This window comes from Trichechus manatus, unplaced genomic scaffold (assembly GCF_000243295.1).
Source record: "Trichechus manatus latirostris isolate Lorelei unplaced genomic scaffold, TriManLat1.0 scaffold00016, whole genome shotgun sequence".
Classification (NCBI taxonomy): Eukaryota; Metazoa; Chordata; class Mammalia; order Sirenia; family Trichechidae; genus Trichechus; species Trichechus manatus.
The window spans coordinates 17,274,112-17,296,611 of NW_004443952.1; positions in this window are offsets into that span (position 1 = coordinate 17,274,112).

The following is a 22,500-nucleotide window of genomic DNA, read 5'->3' on the forward strand; positions in this document are numbered from 1 at the left end:
AGGAAGATGAAGTAAAAGACCTGAACAGAAGATTTCAAAGGGTAGCTCGAGAAGACAAAGTAAAGTATTATAATGACTCGTGCAAAGACCTGGAGATAGACAACTGAAAGGGAAGAACGCTCTTGGCATTTCTCAAGCTGAAAGAACTGAAGAAAAACTTCAAGCCTCGAGTTTCAGTATTGACGGATTCTATGGGAATAATATTGAACAACGCAGGAAGCATTAAAAGAAGATGGAAGGAATACACAGAGTCACTTTACCAAAAAGAATTGGTTGACATTCAACCATTTCAGCAGGTAGCATATGATCAGGAACCAAGTCCAAGCTGCACCGAAGGCACTGGCGAAAAAGAAGGCTCCAGGAATTGACAGAATACCAATTGAAACGTTCCAACCAATGGATGCAGTGCTGAATTGCTTACTCATCTATGCCATGAGATTTGAAAGACAGCTACCTGGCCAACTGACTGGAAGAGTTCCATATTTATACTCATTCCAAAGAAAGGTGAGCCAACGAAACACGGAAGCTATCAAACAATATCATTACTATCACATGCAAGTAAAATTTTGCTGAAGATCATTCAAAAGCAGCTGCAGCAGTATATCAACAGGGGACTGCCAGAAATTCCAGCTGGATTCAGAAGAGGATGTGGACCTAGGGATATCATTGCTGATGTCAGATGGATCCTGGCTGAAAGTGGAGAATACCAGAAAGATGTTTACCTGTATCTTACTGACTATGCAAAGGCATTGAACTGTGTGAATCATAACAAATTATGGATAGCATTGCGAAGAATAGAAATTCCAGAACAATTGTGCTCACAAGGAACCTGTACATAGATCAAGAGGCAGTCGTTCGAACAGAACAAGGGGATACTGCATGGTTTAAAGTCAGGAAAGATGTGCATCAGGATTGTATCATTTCACCATATTTATTCAATCTGTATGCTGAGCAAATAATCTGAGAAGCTGAACTGTATGAAGAAGAACAGGGCATCAGAATTGGAGGAAGACTCATTCACAACCTTTGATATGCGGATGACACAAACTTGCTTGCTGAAAGTGAAGAGGACTTGAAGCACTTAACTGATGAAGATCAAAGACCACAGCCTTCAGTATGGATTACACCTCAACATAAAGAAAACAAAAATCCTCACAACTGTACCAATAAGAAGCATCATGATAAACAAGGAAAAGGTTGAAAAAGATTTCAGTATTGTAAAGGATTTCATTTTACTTGGATCCACCATCAACGCCCATGGAAGCAGCAGTCAAGATATCAAAGGACACACTGCATTGGGCAAATCTACTGCAAAAGATCTCTTTAAAGTGTTAAAAAGCAAAGATGTCACTTTAAGGACTAAGGTGTGACTTACCCAAGCCATAGTGTTTTCAATGGCCTCGTATGTATGTGACAGCTGGACAATGAATAAGGAAGATCGAAGAATTGATGCCTTTGAATTATGATGTTGGTGATGAATACTGAATATACTATGCACTGCCAGAAGAAGGAACAAATCTGACTTGGAAAAAATACAGCGAGAGTGCTCCTTAGAAGGGAAGATGGCAAGACTTTGTCTCATGTACTTTGGACATGTTATTGGTCGGGACCAGTCCCTTGAGAAGGCTATCATGCTTGTTAAGGTAGAGGGTCAACAAAAAAGAGGAAGACCCTCGACAAAATGGATTGACACAGTGGCTGCAACAATGGGCTCAAACATAGCAATGGCTTTGAGGATGGCATAGCACTGGGCAGTGTTTCATTTTCTTGTATGTAGAAAAGATTGAAATTGTTAAAGATTTCATTTTACTTGGATCCACAATCAACACCCGTGGAAGCAGCAGTGAAGAAATCAAACAATGCATTGCATTGGGCAAATCTGCTGCAAAAGACCTCTTTAAAGTATTTAAAAGCAAAGATGTCACCTTGAAGACTAAGGTGCACCTGACCCAGGCCATGGTGTTTTTAATTGCCTCTTATGCATGTGAAAGCTGGTAAATGAATAAGGAAGACCGAAGAAGAATTAATGCCTTTGAATTGTGGTGTTGGTAAAGGATATTGAATATACTGTGGACTGCTGAAAGAATGAACAAATCTGTGTTGGAAGAAGTACAGCCAGAATGCTCCTTAGAAGCAAGGATGGCAAGACTACGTCTCACGTACTTTTGACATGTTATCAGGAGGGACCAGTCCCTGGAGAAGGAATCATGCTTTGTAAAGTAGAGGGTCAGTAAAAAAGAGGAAGACCTTCAATGAGATGGATAGATGCAGTGGCTGCAAGAAGGGGCTCAAGCATAACAACAATTTTGAGGATAGTGCAGGACCAGGCTGTGTTTCATTCTGTTGTACATAGGGTTGCTATGAGTTGGAACCGACTCGATGGCACATAACAACAAGATAATCTTTAAATCTTCCTTGCTTAAACTACTACTAACCAGAGTCTTCTGGAAGCTGACTTAACAACTTTTTTAGGGGGGAGGCCGGAGAAATACTAAATTTTATACCTTATTCCTATTAAATTTCCCATTTTGTTTGTGTTTGAGAAAAATTTGCATCTTGATTGTGCAGATGAAAGACAAAATAGAGAAGACATACGGAGACAAGAAGAGGGAAAAATATGAGACATATGTGATATTACTGAGGAAAAAGAGAAAAATATAAGACCAACTACCTTTTTCTTCCTCATTCTTTTCATCATGACAATAAGCTGGGACTCATTGTAACGTTAGCTCTCCCTTCCAGCTTTATTTAATCCTTTCTATTTTTTCATTTACGTCTTTTATGGAGTGTTGACAATAGAAGTACAATAATGGTACTGACCGCCTGTCTTAGGTTGGGTTCTCTAGAGAAGTAAAACCAGTAAAGCATATAAATATATACAGAAAGAGATTTATATTAAGGAAATAGCTCACACTGTTGTAGAGGCTGGAAATTCCCAAGTCGTGGGTCAGGCTGCAGGCTTCTCCTGACTTATGTAGCTGCAAGGGCTGGCAAACCAAAGATTGGCAGGTCAGACAGCAGGCCCCTGGCTCACAGGCCGCAGAAACCGGAATCCCAAGATCTGTAGGTAAGATAGCAGGTAAGTTGCTAGTTCAAGTCCCAAGAACTGGAAGTCAGATGAACAGGAGCCAGCTGCAGGATCCAGAGCTAGCAAAAGGCTATGAGTCTTCCTGGAAAGTCCATCTATAATAGATGCAGGTCACACCTCCAAGGAAACTCCCTTTCAACTGATTGGCTACTCACAGCAGATCCCAAAATGGAGGTAATCACATTATATCAAATCTTATCATGGAAGTGATCAAATCATTACACAGCTACCAAACTACATCATAACTGCCAAATCACTGAGAATCATGGCCCAACCAAGTTGACAAACAACGTGAACAATCATAGTCCACCCCTTGTCAACTGGGCACCTGTACACATCTCCTTAAACCATACATAATCTTGAATAAAGACAATTATAAAATCATACTTTTGCCTAACTACTAACACACATACAACAGAAAACACACTAGCCCTGTTTACATCTTATATTTTATAAGTGAAGAAAACAAAAATATTTGATGCACACACCAGGCAGAAATATTCATAACAATTACAGTCCTCGTTTCTGCAACTGGTCACCTGGTCATAACTGGTATTTAGAATTACCTTCTTCCACCACCCATTCTGTATTCCCATTGCCCTCAGCAAGCACCTCAGCTGGTTGTGGTTCTTTGCCTGGTGGCGTGACCCAAACCTTCATTCCTGAAGGGTCTGGGCCATCAGAAATCATGTCAGAATTGAGTTGCCGTAGTTTTCCACTGACTTTAATCACAGGGTATGGCAGTACTAAGAGATGCCCTAAGGGATCACCTGCTTTCCAGACATTCTTCTTTACATCCATTATGTAATAGCAATCCAATTTCTTCTTGGTAATCAGGATCAATCATACTAGCCAATATGGTAACTCTCTTTTTTGCCTGTTGATCCAGAAGCATAAGGAGTCCAGAGTGACCAAGTGGCATTCAACTTTCAGTTCAATGGAATCAGTGATGTATCTGCAGATGGGAGCATTTCTTCCTTTGCAACTAAGACCTCTAGACCTGCAGAGGACAGGGTCATGGGGACAGGAAGCAAAAATTTTGTGAGTGAGTCACTAGGGGTAATAGTAGGTGGTGCCTCTCCCATTTCCACTCCTTGATTCCTGGACCCATGAATTCTGGCTATGGGAGAAAAAGCATCATATATTGGACTCTGGTTTAGAGCATATACAGACTTCTGAAGAACATTGCCCCAACACTGCAAGATATTGCCACCTAGCTGGTGTCTTTAGAAGTCCATTCGTTCTATCAAGTCAGCTGCTTTAGGATAATGGGTATCACGGTAAGACCAGTGAATTCCATGAGCATGAGCCCATTGCTGTACTTCATTTGCTGTGAAATGAGTCCCTTGATCAGAGGTGATGCTGTGTGGGATACCATGATGGTGAATAAGGCTTTCTTAAGTCCACGGATGGTAGTTTTGGCAGAAGCATTGCATGCAGGAAGGCAAATCCATATCTAGAGTAAGTGCCTATTTCAGTAAGAACAAAACACTGCCCTTTCCATAATGGAAGCTGTACAATGAAATCAACCTGCCACCAGGTTGCTGGTTGATCACATCGAGGAATGTTGCCATATCGAGGACTCAGTCTTGGTCTCTGCTGCTGGCAGATTGGGCACTCAGCAGTGGCTGTAGCCATGTCATCCTTTGGTCAGTGGAAGTCCATGTTACTGATCCTATGCATAACCTCCATCCCTGCCACCATGGCCACTTTGTTCATGAGCCCATTGGGCAATGACGGGAGTGGCTAGGGAAAGAGGATGACTTGTTTCCGCAGAAGGTGTCATCCTATCCACTTGATTGTTAAAATCTTCCTCTGTTGAGGTAACCCTTTGGTGAGCATTCACATGAAACACAAATATCTTCACTTCTTTGGCCCATTCAGATGGATACCTCTTCCCCATACCTCCTTGTCTCTGATTTTCCAGTCGTGTTCCTTCCAAGTACCTGACCACACAGCCAAACCATTGGCCATAGCCCATGAATCAGTATACAGTCACACATCGGAACATTTTTCTTTCCAAGCAAAGTGAACAACCAGCTACACTGCTCGAAGTTCTGCCCATTGGGAGGATTTCCCTTCACCACTGTCCTTCAGTGAGGTCCCAGAAAGGGGGCTGTAGTGCTGCCTCTGTCCACTTTTGAGTGGTGCATTCATGTTGCCCAGAGCCATCTGTGAACCACACACAAGTCTTTTTTCCTCAGTCAACTGATGATCAGGAACTCCTCATGAGGCCATAGGTGCAGACTCGGAGATGGAAGGTAATGTGACAGGTGTTTGGGCCAATTTCTCATGCAACTTACTTGTGCCTTCAGGTCCTGCTCAGGCCCAATCTCATATATACCACTTCCATTTAATGATGGAGTCCTGCTGTGCACGTCCAACTTTTCGGCTCTGGGTGTCAGACAACACTCCGTTCATAATGGGCAGCTCAGGCTGCATGGTGACTTGGTGGCCCATGGTTACGCGCTCAGTCTCTACTAAGGCCCAGTAACAAGCTAAAACCTGTTTCTCAAAAGGAGAGTAGTTATCTGCAGAAGATGGCAGGGCTTTGCTCCAAAATCCAAAGAGTCTGTGCTGTGATTCACTAACACGGACCTCCCAAAAACTCCAAACAGCATCTCTCTCTGCCATTGAACTTCAACACCATGGGGTCAGCCAGATCATATCACCCAAGTGGCAGAGCCACTTGCATGGCAGCCTGAACCTGTTGCAGAGCCCTCTCTTGTTCTGGGCCCCACTCAAAACTAGCAGCTTTTCAAGTCACTTGATAAATAGGCCAGAGTAGCACACCCTAATGAGGGATATGTTGCCTCCAAAATCCAAAGAGGCACACTAGGCATTGTGCCTCCTTTTTAGTTATGGGAGGGGTCAGATGCAATAACTTATCCTTCACTTTAGAAGGAATATCTTGACATGCCCATACCACTGGACCCCTAGAAATTTCATTGAGGTAGAAGATGCCTGAATATTTGTCACATTAATTTCCCACTCTATAGCACGCAAATATTTTACCATTAAGTCCAGAGTTGTTGACACTTCTTCCTTACTAGGTCCAGTCAGCATAATGTCATTAGTGTAATGGAGCAGTGTGATGTCTTGTGGAAGGAAAGGTGATCAAGGTCCTTGAGGACCAAATTATGACATACGGCTGGAGAGTTAATACAGCTCTGAGGTAGGACACTGAACTTGTATTGCTGATCTTGCCAGCTGAAGGCAAACTGCTTCTGGTGGTCCTTCAAAACAGATATGGAGAAAAAGGCATTAGCCAGATCAATAGTTGCATACCAGGTACCAGAAGATGTATTAATTTGCTCAAGCAATGAAACTACATCTGGAACAGCAGCTGCAATTGGAGTCACCACCTGGTTAAGCTTTTGATAATCCATTGTCATTCTCCAGGATCCATCTGTTTTTTGCACAGGCTAAATAGGTAAGTTGAATGGGGATGTAGTGGGAATCACCATTCCTGCATCCCACAAGTCCTTGATGGTGGCAATAATCTCTGCAATCCCTCCAGGAATGTGGTATTGCTTTTGGTTTACTATTTTCCTAGGTAGGAGCCATTCTAATGGGTTCCTCTTGACTTTTCCTTCCGTAATAGTCCCTACTCCACTTGTCAGGGATCCAGTGTGGGGGTTCTACCAGTTGCTGAGTATATTCTATTCCATTTATGCATTCTGGAACTGGGGAAGTCACTACAGGATGAACCTACAGTGAGATGGACATGTGCTAAGACTCCATTAATAACCTGACTTGAACATGCCTCCATTCCGACTTGTGGGCCACAGTGACGTTTTGAGTCTCCTAGAATTATTGTCAGTTCCAAGCCAGTATCCAGTAATCCCCATAAATTCTGATTATTTTCTTTTCCCCAATGAACAGTTGCTTGTAAAAGGCTCCTTTAGGGAAGTCTAGGAGAAAGATTAACAGTATAAGTTTTTGGTAGTGTAGTGGAGTCCTTCCCCAAGGGGACCCAGCCTCCCCTTCATTCAAGGGGTTGTGGGTCTGTAAACTCACTCAAGTCTGGGAATTGATTGAGGGGCCCTGACTCTCTATTCTGGTGATTCAAGTTAGACTGTCATTCCCTTGACTTAGAATGCTTCTGCTTATACAGATCAAGTAAATATTTAGTAGATTTCCTATCTATTTCATTCCTAAGGACACCATGACTAAGTAGCCAACGCCATAAATCCATACGAGTCAGACTATTCTGATAACTGCTTTGAATCCGCTGTCCATTATAGTTACCAGGCCCACTTTGTCTTTGTTGATTGAGTGCCACCACTTGGCCCCTACTACCACAGGGTCCAATCAGTCCCATTGTAGTTTGGTGTCTTAATTCAGTTAGGGCAGTTCCCACTGTCAAATCTTACTTCCATAAAATAGCAATCACAGCAGTCTTCAAGGATGCTGGGGCTCCCTTCACAAATTTATTCTTCGTAGTTGTGATAAAAGGTGTGTCCTCTGGGTAACCTGATAAATCCACTGTGACATGCCTATTTCCCTAAGCCTTTGTATACCTTCTTCTTCAGTATACCAAAGCAAGTCTGGTACTTCAACTTGATTTAGGGTAAGCCACTGCATAATCATGCTTCAGTGACTCAACCAAATAAACTATTAGATCCTTTCCTAACCTCTCGAGCGGAAACATTGAATGAAACAAGAATCTGCGCTTAGTGGCCCATATCAATAAACTCAGACTGACCCATCTTTATATTCCTTGCACCGTTATCCCACAACTTTAATAGCCATTCCCACACATATTTGCCAGGTTTCTGTTTGTACTTATTAGAAAAGTCAAGCAGTTCTTTTGGAATATAGCATACTTCCTCCTGGCTCACACTTTGTACTTCACCTTTTGCGGCTCACTAGGACTTAAATCTAATCATAGGTCTAGAAGCCAAAATGGGTGGTAGGAATGTGTCTTGAGAACATTCAGCATTGTCTTGTAAGGCACCTGACTGAGGCAATGCCCCATGCAATGACTCAGACAAAGGCTCTTCAGACACAACTGGATTAATCTCATCAGATGGGTGTGGAGGGGCTAATAATTCTACTGAGAAGAGTGGCTTAACAGACAAAGATGAAGTAATCTCTTGAGATGGGAGTGAGAGGGCTGGTTCTGCTGGCAGGAGTGATTCAGCAGAATTTAGGGGCTCAGTGTCCCCAGCTTCCTGATTATATGCCCATATGTCCCCATCCCAAGTTTTAGAATCCCATTTCTTCCCTATCAGTGCCCTCATTTTAACTTCAGACACCACTCGAGGTTGGGAATTCATTAGGTGTTGTAATTCTGCCACTCTCACGATAAGACTCTGGGTTTTCTTTTTGGCAATATCAGCTCTGTTACTACAAGAAATAAAGCTTTCTTTCAAGGCACTAATGGAAAGTTTGAGATCATTTATGCAGCACTTGACCTTTAACTCTGAAGCCCTGAGTTCATCTTCTTCTTTCACCGCTTTGACTAGTGAAAGTAGGACCAACCAACCAGCTTTCTTATACTTCTCATTACGACAAAAGTGTAAAAAGGTATCAAACATGCAATCGCCCAGAGCCTTTCCTCTCACCAATACCTGATCTATTGATGGTGATATTTTTGTATTTATATTGCCACCTCATGCCATGGATTAGAGTGCCCTCTTTACTACTGGAAGCAGAGTCATCAACATCTTTAAGACTTAAGCAGACTTGAGAACCAATTTAGAAAACTCACGGTTACAATTTTGTTTCTCTAGAACCACTCTTGGTACCAAATGTCTTGGGGTGGGTTTTCCAGAGAAGCGAAACAAGTAAAGCATATACATATATACATAGATAGATAGATTTATATCAAGGAGATGGCTCACATGGTTGTAGAGGCTGCATAGTCTCAAGTCATGGGTTAGGCTGGAGGCTTCTCCTGACTTATGTAGCTGCAGGGGCTGGCGAACGCAGGATTGGCAGGTCAGACAGCCGGCCTCTGGGCACAGTCTGTGGAGACTGATGAATCTCAAAGATCGGTAGGAAAGATGGAAGGTAAGCTGTTAGCTCCAGTCCCAAGAATCAGAGGTCAGATAAACAGGAGCCAGCTGCAGGATCCAGAGTGAGCAAAAGCCCATGAGCCTTGCCAGAAAGTCCACCTATATTGAATTCAGGCCACACTTCCAAGGAAACTCCCTTTAAGCAGTTGGCTACTCACAGCAGATTCCATCATGGAGGTGATCGCATTATATCAGATCTCATTACGGAAGTGATTATATCATTATACAATTGCTAAACTACATTAAACTGCCAAACCACTGAGAATCATGGCCCAGCCAAGTTCACACGCTATCTTAAAGATCACACCACTATAAAATAGAAATTTGCTAATCCATATTCTTCAAATGTGGTCTTTAAACAATTGGGACTGTACCCATAATTACTAACATCGAGCCATAGTTTCTTAATAGCAGCTTTATTGGAATTTTAGGTAAAACAATTCTTAGTTGTGTAAGACTGCCTTGAATACTGCACTACCCTCTAGATGCAAATAGCACGTCCTGTATTGTGGCAAACAAAACCTACTACACATATTTCCAAGTACTCTCTGCTAGCCTCCCCCTCCCTTCGCCTACCTGCACCCAGGGTGCAGACTTTTCCTGGTTGACAACAGATCCAGCCTATATTTTGTCTTCTTTCCCAAGTATATCATGGTGGGAGGTTTTATCCAGTGTTTTGCCGAAAGCCAGTTTCTTTGTGTTGAAATAAGACCATTGTTTGCACATAACTATTGGGACTGAGAATTGAGGTCACCTGTGTCAATATGATTTCAACTGCTCAGGAAATTCTTAACTAGGAAGATAAGACTTCAAACCAGTAAGTAGTTTCACTTTTTGCTTCAAGAAATTCTTACAAATTAATTTATATAGGCAAGTAATTTGTACAACTGTTCATCCACTTGGATACACGGTTTGCTTATTAGGACAATAGTTTCATCATTAAGACTTGTTTCAAGATCCTCAACTTGCTAGTCAAAATTTTTCGCAGTCCCAATTAGTTCCCCACCTTGAAACACCTGCCTTAAGCCACTTTATCCCAGATTGCAAAGCTCAAAATCTTCCCTTCTTCCTTTTGAGACATAATTGAGCCTATCCGGGTGGTTATCTTGTTTAAGTAAGTGTAATAAACTAAATTTTGTTGCAGTAACAGCCTTCTCTGTTGTTCTTTGCGAAGAAGTGGACACTGTTTATTGGTAAAGGCTTTACAATTTACCTGGTGGTGAGATATTTTTTGTATCTCAGTCTTCAAAGAGTCCAGTAAAGATGCTGAATACTTGCTTCAAGTTTGTTTGTGTTAATGATTGATATGTACTTTTGCAGTTACTCAGGAAGAGAATAAATTAAATTGAAAAAGTTGAAAAAGAAGAGATATTGATGAAGATGATAGAAAGGAAAGCACCAAAAAAAAGGAGGTAGACAGAGGAGAAAATGGAGAAGACATATGGAGACAAGAAATGAAGAGGAAAAATATGAGAAATATGTGATATTACTGAAGAAAAAGAAGAAAATATAAGACCAACTACCTTTTCCCTCCTCATCTTTTTCATTATGACAGTAAATTGTGAATCCTTGTTGTCCTCGGTCTGTAACTTTAGCTACATCTGTGAACAAGGAGAAGGAAAGCAATGAGAGTAATCAGGTATAGGCAACGAATACTAGGACATGACTTCACTCCACTCCCTATTCTATAGAAAAGGAGTGTTCCACTTTGCAGAGATGGTTCTTCCCACCAAAAAATGATTGAGGAAAACGTGGGGCTTGATGACGTTGGGACTTCTAGACTCTGACACACAATAGATACACTACTGGTATCTACCCATTACCTTTTTAAGAAAATTGGAATATTTATCTCTTTCCGATTGTTCTGTACCTTTCCCTATAATGGAGGTATCTTTAAAACATATTGTCAGTTGTTTTAAAATAACATTTTCAGATGTCTTAAACTCTAAAAGTGTGTTCTGCCTAAAAGTACATCATCTGGAGGATTCTGTCAAGTAAATTGATGTAGGTAAAGGACGTGTGGCCCAAAATGCTTTATTAAGAAGTCTAACTGGCATGTATAGACATCTTTGAAAATAAAGGTTTTCTAAAGAACAGTTTAGACTTTTTGTCATACCAGTGTTCGAGATTACCAACAAAAACACAAAACACATGCTCTTCAGTGCTTGCATGGGATAATGCTTTACCCACACAAAGACGAGACAGAGTAAGATCAGCTTCACTTGTGGGCACTGGCTTTCCATGGCCAGCAAGTCGTTCCTCGTGGCTAGTGCAGGAAAGATGTTCCACATACACCCCTCTTTTGCCATGGCGAAGGAGAGACCCCATTTCCTCTCTGCTGGGAACAGATACAGAAATGGAATTGGCCAGGTGCTAGATGGTGCCTGCGCATGAGCAAGAGACAGATAAAAGTTACTGTGTGCCCAGAACAGGGAAGAAGGCTTCTCTGATAATGAGAAGGGACTGGGAGAGAGAGAGACCTAATTCCCAGCCTCCTTATCAGAGAATGTTCTGGGCCCAAGGTCTCTGCTTAGGCAGCCCAGATGGGAAATGTAGAGGCAGACTGTCCTCCAACACTTTTCTGTATTTTTTTCTATAATGAAACACAATACCCTGCTTTTAATTCTTTTATTTTTCTGGAAACAGGACAGACAGACATCCATTCTCTTTTAGGTTAGAATGCATTCTTTCATTCTTCCCAAGCTGTTATATTGTAAAGTATACCACTCCCTCTTACAGAGTCCAGGGTGAATTCTTGTAATACTTATGGAGCTACACTGTGGTTCCTTTCATTTAAATTGTTGTTGTTGCTGTTGTATATACAGCATATGATAGAAGTGAAAAAAATTAATCTCAGTAGATAACCAGTTTGTTAACCTAAGCATACTTGATCTGAAAACTTCATGAGAAACAGAAGCCACAAATTAACTTCCTCCGTTGCATGAGTTTTGTGCTAAATGAGCCTTTATAAAGCAACCAAGAGTGTCTTAAACTGTAGGCTTGGGCTACATTATTGACACTAGGAGCTGTTCCAAAAATGGAAAGCCAATAACTAGCTGCATGCAAACTGGAACTTGTTTATGTGGGTTTGAAAATGCAACCAAGACAGAGAGTACAATCATATCGTGGGGAAGGGGTGAATGGTGGTATAAATCCAGTAGCATAAGCCCTAAGGACACTAGCCAAACTCAAATCCAAGCTTGGGAGACATCCCTTTCCAAAAATTACATTCCAGATAGGCCAGACATTTTGCATGGCATCATATATTTGAGAATAATGGAGGGGTCCTTGGTGAGGAGTATGAATAATGACCAGCAGCTGAAGCCAAAGCCAAGAAAGGGACTGATAGGGCCGGGTCAGAGACTCCGTATCTCCAGCCTATCAGAGAGAGTTTAGTCTGTAGCCAACCAAGCAGAGACACTACACAGTATTAGTGTAGGTCAAGAAGCTTCAGCATGATGCATTCACAGGCACCTGGGGTTTTGAATACTTCCCAATACTCATTCATCAGACATGGCAGGCATGAACTATATCCAGACTCCACTTGCTAGGAAGAGAACTATTAATACATTTCTGGCTAGTTCCCAGACTGTTTGGGGTTTAGCCTGCAGGTGTGTATAGATCATTCCTGAAATGAGGTTAAATAAGTCATAACAAATATTGAGAAGTTAAGGGACATGGGGATGGGGGATGGGGAGGAATGAAAAGTGGCCATCTTCCTCCCAGGGTATTCTGTTGAAGAGACCATTAGTCCCTCCTCAGTTTATAATTCCAGGTCTTAAGGGATCTGGTAAACAAAATCAAATATTCTTTAACCTGGTTGTTACCTTGATAAACCAGAGTATGATCAGAGCATTCATTTGTGGTATGTTATTAAATTCTCCCAATAACTATCTGAACTAGGTATTATCAGTTTTCATAGATGAAAATAATATTAAGCCTCAGAGAGGTAAATGCCTTTCCTGTGTTTGACTCCGAGCTCTGTGGTCCTTCTTCTACATATCTTATTTTGGAGGCATTGTTTTTATATCTCCCATATCACACAAAGCAGCTGCATAAATTGACTTCAGAAATAACCCTTGGAAATATAGAGTAATCTATTGTAATTAGGCAAATTAAGCTCAAACATGGGTCCTAGATTCTTACATATTGTTACCCCAAGGAAAGATAATTTCTGAGACTACCTCAATAAACCTGGCCAATAATAATATATATCCTCACAGAAACATGAGAGCATGATGCTGTTGTATGATTCCATGTAGATCATAAATAAATTATATGAAGTAATTTGTATATTTATCAGTTAGCTCCATCTTAGATGAAAGAGCAGCAGCAGTCATATTTCCTTAAATCATTATAGCTTCTTGTGCTGTTGTGTTTTTCATAACCTTGACTATAGATCTTAATCCAGCACTAACACTTAGCAGACCATAGCAATCTCTCTTCTGTGCTCTGTTTAATGCCCAAACATTAAATTTTTATGAATGACTGCAAATAGATAACAAGTGCCAAGGCGGGCCCCAGTTGCTATTGTTCAGCATGTTTGCTCTGCAGCATTTCCTGAGCTCTACAAACACATCTTCCATCTGGCAGCTGGCTATATTTTCCATTTTTTTGTCTGTATAAAGCCCTTAGGCAATGCCATTTCATGTGTTTTGGTACTCAGGCTAGGTGAATTGCCTATCAAAATCTTCTGAAGAAGTCCTAGTGATCAGTATTATTGATAAATTGCAAAAAAAAAATTATATGTGTATATTTTAATATTCCTCACTCATTAACAGAATCTATGAAAAAATCCTTAAATGCAGAATTGTATGTTTTGCAAACAAATTATTTCTTCTTCTCCTTCTTCTTCTGCTTGATGGTACATGGTCATCCCCTGGCTCTCCCAGTCTTACAGGTTAGGTATCACTGGTGAACCTGTATCTACAAACTCAACAATAACCTGAGGTCAAGTTGATCAAGGCAGTGACCTCTAGTCACCATTTCTGCAAACCTTGAATTTATGTTGCATCTTGCAGTCTTGGTATACAGTGTGCTGTGAATGAAATTCCAGTCCATGTGAGCTGTCAGAGCTGCAGTAACTCCTATCTCTGGTCCCACATAACCACATTGACTCATTTCACAGATGCACTTCTGCTTTATGTTTCCCATTTACATGAAAACTAGTCCATTTGGTTATGATATTTACAACTGCCTATCTCATTCCAGGAGCACTGGTTGCACAGTGGTTACAACCTCAGCTGATAACCAAATGGTTGGCAGTCAGAATCCACCAGCCACTCCCTGGAAACCCTATGGGGTAGTTCTACGCTGTCCTATAGGGTCGCTATGAGTTGGAATCAACTTGACAGCAACGGTCTTGGTTTTTTTGGAATCTCATTCCAAATCCCTTCCCCAGAAAAAAAAGCCCAGCATGCACATCTACTGTAATTGATTAAAATAGCTTTTTTTGACAGGTAGTGATTTAAAAAGAGTAGGTTTCATTTATTAAGAAGAACATGGGCTTGGATGTTAAAACCTTGGTCCTTGATCTAATTCTATCTTTAGTTAATAATTTTGTCTTAAGGAACCACCTAGCTACCCTGAATCTCAGTTTCTACATCTGTGAAATAAAGAAGGTGGGTTTTCAGAGCCTATTTGGAGGAGGCAAGAAATTGAGCTGCTTAGTTACTCCTCACCACAGAATGAAAGAGTGGTTCTTTTACACCTGAGAAGATTGTTCTCCTTAACTTCTGCACCCACATTCCCAAAGGAAATGCATCATACAATGAAAAAGAAAGGAAATTCTGTCTAGCTAGATCAGCTGAATTTAATCGCATGGTAACTGGATTACCCTCAATTCTGTATTAGTTAGATTAGGTGATTGCTAAGGTGTCCATCAGTTCCAAGTAAGTCAATGATCTACTTACTTTTGTCAGGAAAACACAAAGTCAAATAATCAATTCAGTTTATGAATTTAACTGACTGGTTTTTACAATCAAGCTGGGTTTTATATAACACAATAGTTAATATGGAGTCTCGGGCTTTTATACAATTCTAGCTTCACAGTTCTTTCTGTTATAGTACAATTTCTTCTAGAAGGAAAAGAGAATCTACAAGTAAATATCTCCCTCTATTGAGAGAATGAAGACAGTCTCGGGAATGCAGGAAACATTAATAGGGTCTAATATGTTGGATCGCTATGAGTCGGAATCAACTGGATGGTTTGGGTTTTTTTTTTTTTTTTTTTTTTTTGATTAATATGTTGGAAGCAGCCCTGATGGCGCAGTGGGTAAGCACTTCGCTGCTAACCAAAAAGTCAATAGTTCGAACCCACTAGCTGCTCCACAGAAGAACGATGTAGCAGTCTGCTTCCATAATGATTACAGCCTCAAAAACCCTGTGGAACACTTCTACTCTGCCCTATAGGTCACTATAAGTCGGAGTCTACTCGACAGCAACAAGTTAATATGTTGGAAGCGTTTGAAATAGAGGAGTATATAAGGCATTTATTTTGGGGGACAAACAGAACTTTAGAAAGTATAAGCACCATAGTAAGATAATGCAAATGTTTTCACTTTAAACAGGTTCTTCTTGTAAATTGAAAGAACAAGTAGAAAAGGAGTTTTTAATGAAGTTGTATCAACCAGGGTTATTCAGGTTCACAAACTATTACACATGTAATCCAGAGAAAGTTACAAAAACTCACTTAATTCAACAATGTTAAGTTTTCCCACTATTAAAATGTTATAGATCTGACCATTTTATAAAAAATAAATTCTCATTATAGAAAATGTAGAAAATATTTTTAAAAAAATGTAAAGAAAAAATAACTTACCCTTAACTCTGATGAACATTGATATTGAGGATGTTTCTTTTATTGTTTTTTATGTGTGTGTGTAGTTTCCAAAATTGATATAACATGGGAATATGGTTTTGAGTCAAGCTAGTTTTACTTAACCGTATATTATAAGCATTTTCCTATTGCATTAAATATTTCTCAAAAGCAAAAAGAAGATTGTATTATACTTTATCCTATGGACCTAGAGAAGTTTTAAACATTGTCTAACATAGACTTTATTCTTTCATCATCATAATGTTAACTGATACAGGTTCTTACTCTATGCCAGACAAGGTTCTAAGTGCTTCCCATGTATTGACTCATTTAATCCTCACCATAGACATATGAGGTAGGTGCTGTTATTCTTATTTTATGGATAAGAGAACTGAGGTGCCAAGAAGTTAAATGAGTTGAGAATCATAAGAGCACTGCCTTCACCTATCATCTTGTAAGCATGCTAATGACAGACCTGATGGCAAAACCCCGTAATGGTATTCGCTAGTAGAGAAGTCTGTATTATGAAATGCTTTTAGCAGAATATACCCAGTCTGTCTAGAATTGCTTACAGTAAACAAACCTGTATTTATAGGGAATGGATCCCTGGAATATGTCACATATGCTGTGTAAATATCTGAGTATGAAATTGAGATGTTTCATGACTGAAGCAGTTCCCTTTGTAAGTGATATGACATGCACTAATTTGACAATAAAGGACCTGGGGAACTGTGTTTGTGGTCTCAAACCTCTCCTTTATTTGCCTGTGCCTTGCAATTAGTTGTATACTTGAAGTTATTACCTCCCTAGTGGATTAAATCTTTTATTAATTTGAGTCTAATTTGACAAATCCATGCTTTGTGTCATATAGGACATTTTTAAGACTTTGGGTACTTAGGCTTTGTTGGAGATAATTCTCCATGAGTCGCTGACATTTCTCTACATCTTATAAGCAGAGGCATTCGTTGCCTTTGTTCCACAATTTTTTAAGGATGTTTATAGCAAACAACCTTGGAAGGCAGAGATAATCTCTCTCTCCAGAGTAATACACAGACATGTTTACTGTCCAGTATAAAATAATCAGGTTCCTTAAGCTTAGAGTTCTTCTCTTGTATTGCGGCCTATCATACATGCACTTGTCACCTGGCCTTCTTTGCTTTCCTCTATGGAAATTGGGGCTTCAGAAAGTGAAACAAGAAAATAATGATACTCTGGCAGCTGCTACTCCTGTGAGTAATAAAATTCTTGTCTCTGACCCTGGAGTCTAGTATCTTCTGCTAGCCTCCATGAAACTGTGTCAGGCTACATTTTTAGCTTGCAGAGAAGTTAGATCTCAGACCCTTTACATTATTTGTTGGGCCCAAAGTTCCCTTCAGAAAGGTGGTATCAATTTACAATGTCACCATCAGTGGTTGAGACTATGTACTCACTTTTTTTTTTTTTGGCATAAAGAATTTTATTATACAAATATTCCAGAGTTTATTCACTTTCCTGTTGATGGGCATTTTGGCATTTTTCTATTATAAGTAGGCTTGCTGTGAACATTCTTGTACATGTATCCTGGTGTACATATGCCTGAGACTAAGGTTTATACCTAGGAATGGAATTTCTGGGACAGTTAGTATATACCCTGTTGTATTCATTGAATATTATAAATCATTTGCCAAAGTGGTTATGCTCTTTGATACTACTATCAGAAATGTAAATGTTCTTGTTAGACTTTTTTATTTTTTAAACAATATTTCATTGTATTTTCAGTGAAAGTTTACATAGCAGTTTAAGTTCCAATTCATCAATTACTACACAGATTGTTCAGTGACATTGATTACATTCTTCACAATGTGTAACAGTCTCATTGTTTCCGTTCTATGGGTGTTCTGTTTCCATTAATTTAGTTTCCCTGCCCCCTTACAGTCTCATCTTTGTTTTACAGTAATTGTTGACTGTTTGGTCTCATATAGGTGATTTTTTAAAGGAGCACAGTACTTACTGAACCAATCTGTTATTTAGCTACAAGGTGACTTCAGGGGTTAGTCTCAGTTTAGGGTTTGTAGAGTATCTGAGGGCAATAGTCTCATAGAGTTCTCTAGTCTTAACCAGTCCAGTAAATCTGTTTTTGTTTTGTTTTTAGGAATTTGAGGTTCTATTCCACATTTTTCTTCCATTCTATAAAGGTCCATCTATTGTGGCCCTGATTAGAATGGTCGGTAGTGGTAGCCAGAAACCAGGTAATTCTTCTGGTCTCAGGGTAGATGGGGCTGTGGATCATGTAGACTGTCCTGTAGACTAGTTTCTTCTTTGAATATTTGGTTTCCTTCTTTCTCTTTTGCTCTGGACAAGTAGAGACCAATAGTTGCATCTTATATGGCTGCTCACAAGCTTTTAAGACCTCAGATTCTGCTCACCAAAATGGGATATAGAACATAACTTTATGAACTATGTTACGCCAATTGACTGAGATGTTTCATGAGACTATAGTCCTAATCCTTCAAACCCAGATAACCAATCCCAGGAGGTATTTGGTTATATCTAAGAAGTATCTGTAAGTGTGCCCTCTATGTACTTTATTATATATATGAATATATGTGCATAGAGTCAGATAGATGCATATACATATACATATGCCTACACCCATATATACACACACGTATATACTCACATATACATACATACATGCATACCCATTGCTGCCAAGTTGATTCCAACTCATAGCGACCCTATAGGACAGAGTAGAACTACCCCATAGGGTTTCCAAGGAGTGGCTGGTGGATTTGAACTTCCAACCTTTTTGTTAGCAGCTGATCTTTTAACCACTGTGCCATCAGGGCTCCACACATATATATACCTATATGCATATATGCCTACATACATACATATATAATTGCACATATATTTTTGGCTGTTTCTGCAGTTGTTTCAAAATTATATATGCCATAGCAATTACCAAGGTTCTTTTTTTGTGTGTACATTTTAGTGACTTTGTTTACCTTCATCAAACTGTACGCTTGACCCTCGTTCAGTGTATGTACTCACTTTTGACACTACTGGTTATTATTATAAAACTAACAAAATCAACTCTGCCAACTTTGTCAATTTCCAGTTTAAAAAGGACATTGCCTTGTTTGAATATGTAGATTTTTATTACTATTAATGAGGTATCACATGGTGCTCTAATTGCCTTTGTTTACTTCCAAAATAGACTCCCAACTTCCTTAGTACAGTGACACTAATTTATTCTTTATTTCCCATGGCCTAACTCAGTGTTCAGCATCTATTAGGTAATCAGAATACATTTAGTGAATTGAATGAAGCAAAGGATATGTTTCTTTATGGGTCACCATAACATGTGCTAGCTCTTACTCTTCATTCTCTAGTTAAGTATTCCTTTGTCATTTTATTTTCTTGAAGTCAACATTTTCCTTAAACATTTGCTGTGTTTTTGATAGTTATTTACTATTAGCAATCTGCTCTCCTTTCCAGATAATCTTTCTTTTCTTTGGCTGTCAGCTGAAGTAATCCTTTGTTTCTAACTTTTCTGACTTTACAAAAGATAAAATTGATCATATGTAAGCCTTTTCACCCTGACAGCCCCGAAAAAGGAATCTTACATTTTCTACTCATCTGTTTCTTAAAACCTAACAAACATTAGTCTTCAATTCAATACACTCATCTTCTTATCAAGCATCTGTCTCTTCCATTAGCTTTGGTGCTTTTTTTTTTTTTTTTTTATTCTTTTGGACCAATTTACTTCTTTAAGCTATGCAAGGAAAAATGTTATTTGCTTCAGTGATTTTTATCCCAACAGAGTTGAAAGCTTGTTTCCTGTAGGTGATGTTAGCAGTGATTTCTGAAATTCTCATTCACATATACCAAATGACTCTTGTCTTCTAATCTCATTTCAAAAAATAAATATTACAAGAATATGGAACTGATCTTAAATGATAAATATGTATTTATTTGAACATATACATGTGTATATATCTGATAATAATATGTGTTGGTACAGACTTTATGGACAACAAATTGCCCATATATATCAGGGGTCTTAAGAAATGAAAATATGTACCTCAAATCAGTAATTTCTCTTTTCATAAACTACATAAACTATCCTGTAGGTATCATCTGAAATCTAATAAAAAATAAAGTTTTTTGCTCAGAGATAGCCATTGCAACATTACTTTTAGTGACTACAGTTTTCAGAAATCGTAAATATCCAACATTAGTTGAATTAAATAATATAAAATAATGTTTATAGGAATGTTAATTAGCATTAAAATGATTTTGTGATAATATTGAGTGAAAAAGCAGAAGTTTTGAAGAAATGGCTTTGAAATTCTATCAGTGGTTATATTTGGAAGATAAATGTATTTTTATTTATTTTGTTTAACAATGCATTTTTTAAGACTTAGTTTGATTCTTTGTATAATGCAAATAGTATCTGTAGCTGTGTGATAGAGTTATTTCCAAGATTCAGTGAAGTAATAGATGCAAATTGCTTATTAAAGTATCATGCATAGTAAGCGTGCCATTAGAAAGAGCTATTATTATTACATGGACCAATCATTCTTTTATTCTTTGTTTAAACACCTATTATTGACTGAAAATCAGTAATATGCTCGATGTTATGCTAAATTTCCTCCTCCTAGCATTTTTTCCAAATTCAGAAACTGAAGCTCAGCTAAGTTACATAACTAGTCCAAAATTCTCTAGTAATGAGGACAGAGTCAAGATTTAAATTCAAGTCTCTCTGATAGCGAAGTCCATGCTCTTGCCTACTTTGTGATACTACCTCCTTAGTTATTCTTTAAAATAAAAAAATAAGAGTCTCATTTTCTCTGGATACTACTGTCTGCCATTCTAATTGTACAGATAAGTGTTTAGTTTTTTTTTCCAAATATAAAATTTATTGAAATTATTCCAATGTGTACATACTTTCCATGGATAATCCATTGCAGAAAGATGCATATCTGCTCCTTGTCTCTAAGTCTTCAGATTGTTAAATAAAGAAGTTTTTTAATGTCAGACTAAAATCTTATGTCCTATGATCATGTTCTCACGTTTAGTATTTTTATGATCTTATCATAGAGTATACTCACTAAATATGTAGTAGACTTTCAGATTTAATAAGACATAAAATTTGGACTAAAAGAAGAGTAGATTTACATGGATAAATTAAAATTTTAGTATTTGTTTTGTTTTCCAAAGGAAATACAGTTTCATTTCTTTCAAGTACACTTATTCCTTTGACAAGTAAAAGTACTTACAGGATTGCATTAATATGAGAATAAGACCTTTTTAGAATTAGCACATCAATCATGCACGAGGATTTACTTCTAAAGTGATTCTGCAGTTATATTTCTTCAAAATAATTTATTAGTTTAAATAGTTCGCATAAATATTTTTATTATTATTTCATACTTCGGAATATGAAGTTAAAAACAAAGCTTTTTAAGTATATATTATACCTTCAAAATATTGTCTCATTTAATGTTCACAACAACTCTATTTGGTAGGTTTTATTATGTCTGTTTTCAGTTATGGAAATTGGTATTCAGTCAAGAAAACCAGCACATTCTTCTATGACTTGCTTTTGTTTTTTCCTTTTACTCAACATTATATTTGAGAATTCATCCATGTTGAGGTATAGTTTACTTATATCCATTTTTAAATGTATATCCTATTTCCAGCAGATGAATATACCACAGTTTCTTTTCTCCTGTCTGTGAGTTTGTTTCCAGTGCTTCATTATAACAACCAATGCTTTCATGAACATTGTTACACATATCTTCTCTGTAATTGTGGAGGAGTTTCCTAGGGGAATGTCTAGGTTGAAAATTACATTGAATATGTATGAGATTCGTTTTATGTCCTAAAACATGATCAATTTTTTAAGTGTTTAATGTGTAATTGGAGCACTGGTGACACAGTGGTTAAAAGCTCAGCTGCTAACTAAAAGGTTAGCTTTTTGAATCCACCATCCACTCCTTGGAAATACTATGGGGCAGTTCCACTTTGCTCTATAGGGTTGCCATGAGTCAGCATCGATTTGATGGCAACGGGTTTGGTGTTTTGGTTTTATTGTGTAGTTGGGGAAAAAAAAGTGTCCTTCAGTTATTGGTTGTCATATTTTATTAATGTTCAATAAGGTTAATTTTGTTAATTGTGCTGTTCAAATTTTCACTATTCTTGTATTGATTTTTGTCTTGCTGATTGTTATTGATTGGATTGTATCCCCCAAAAGATATGTGAAGCCCTAGCTCTGTGTCTGTGACTATGACCTTGTTTGAGGAAATAGGGTTTTTCTTTGCTGGTGGTATCAGTTAAGTTAATGACCTCATACCTGAGTAGGTTGGGTCCTTTAATTTAACCTTTATTCTTGAATAGTATTTTAATTTGTTATAAAATTCTGTGTTGGAAGGTTTTTTGTTTTTTATTTTATTTTGTCCATCATAGATAAATTTCCAGTATTTTCTTCCTTATGTATGTTCTGAATCTACCCTCTTTTTTTAAAAAAAAAAGTTTTTAACATTTTTATGTGGTAGTTAACACAGTGACTGCAGTGTACTTAACAC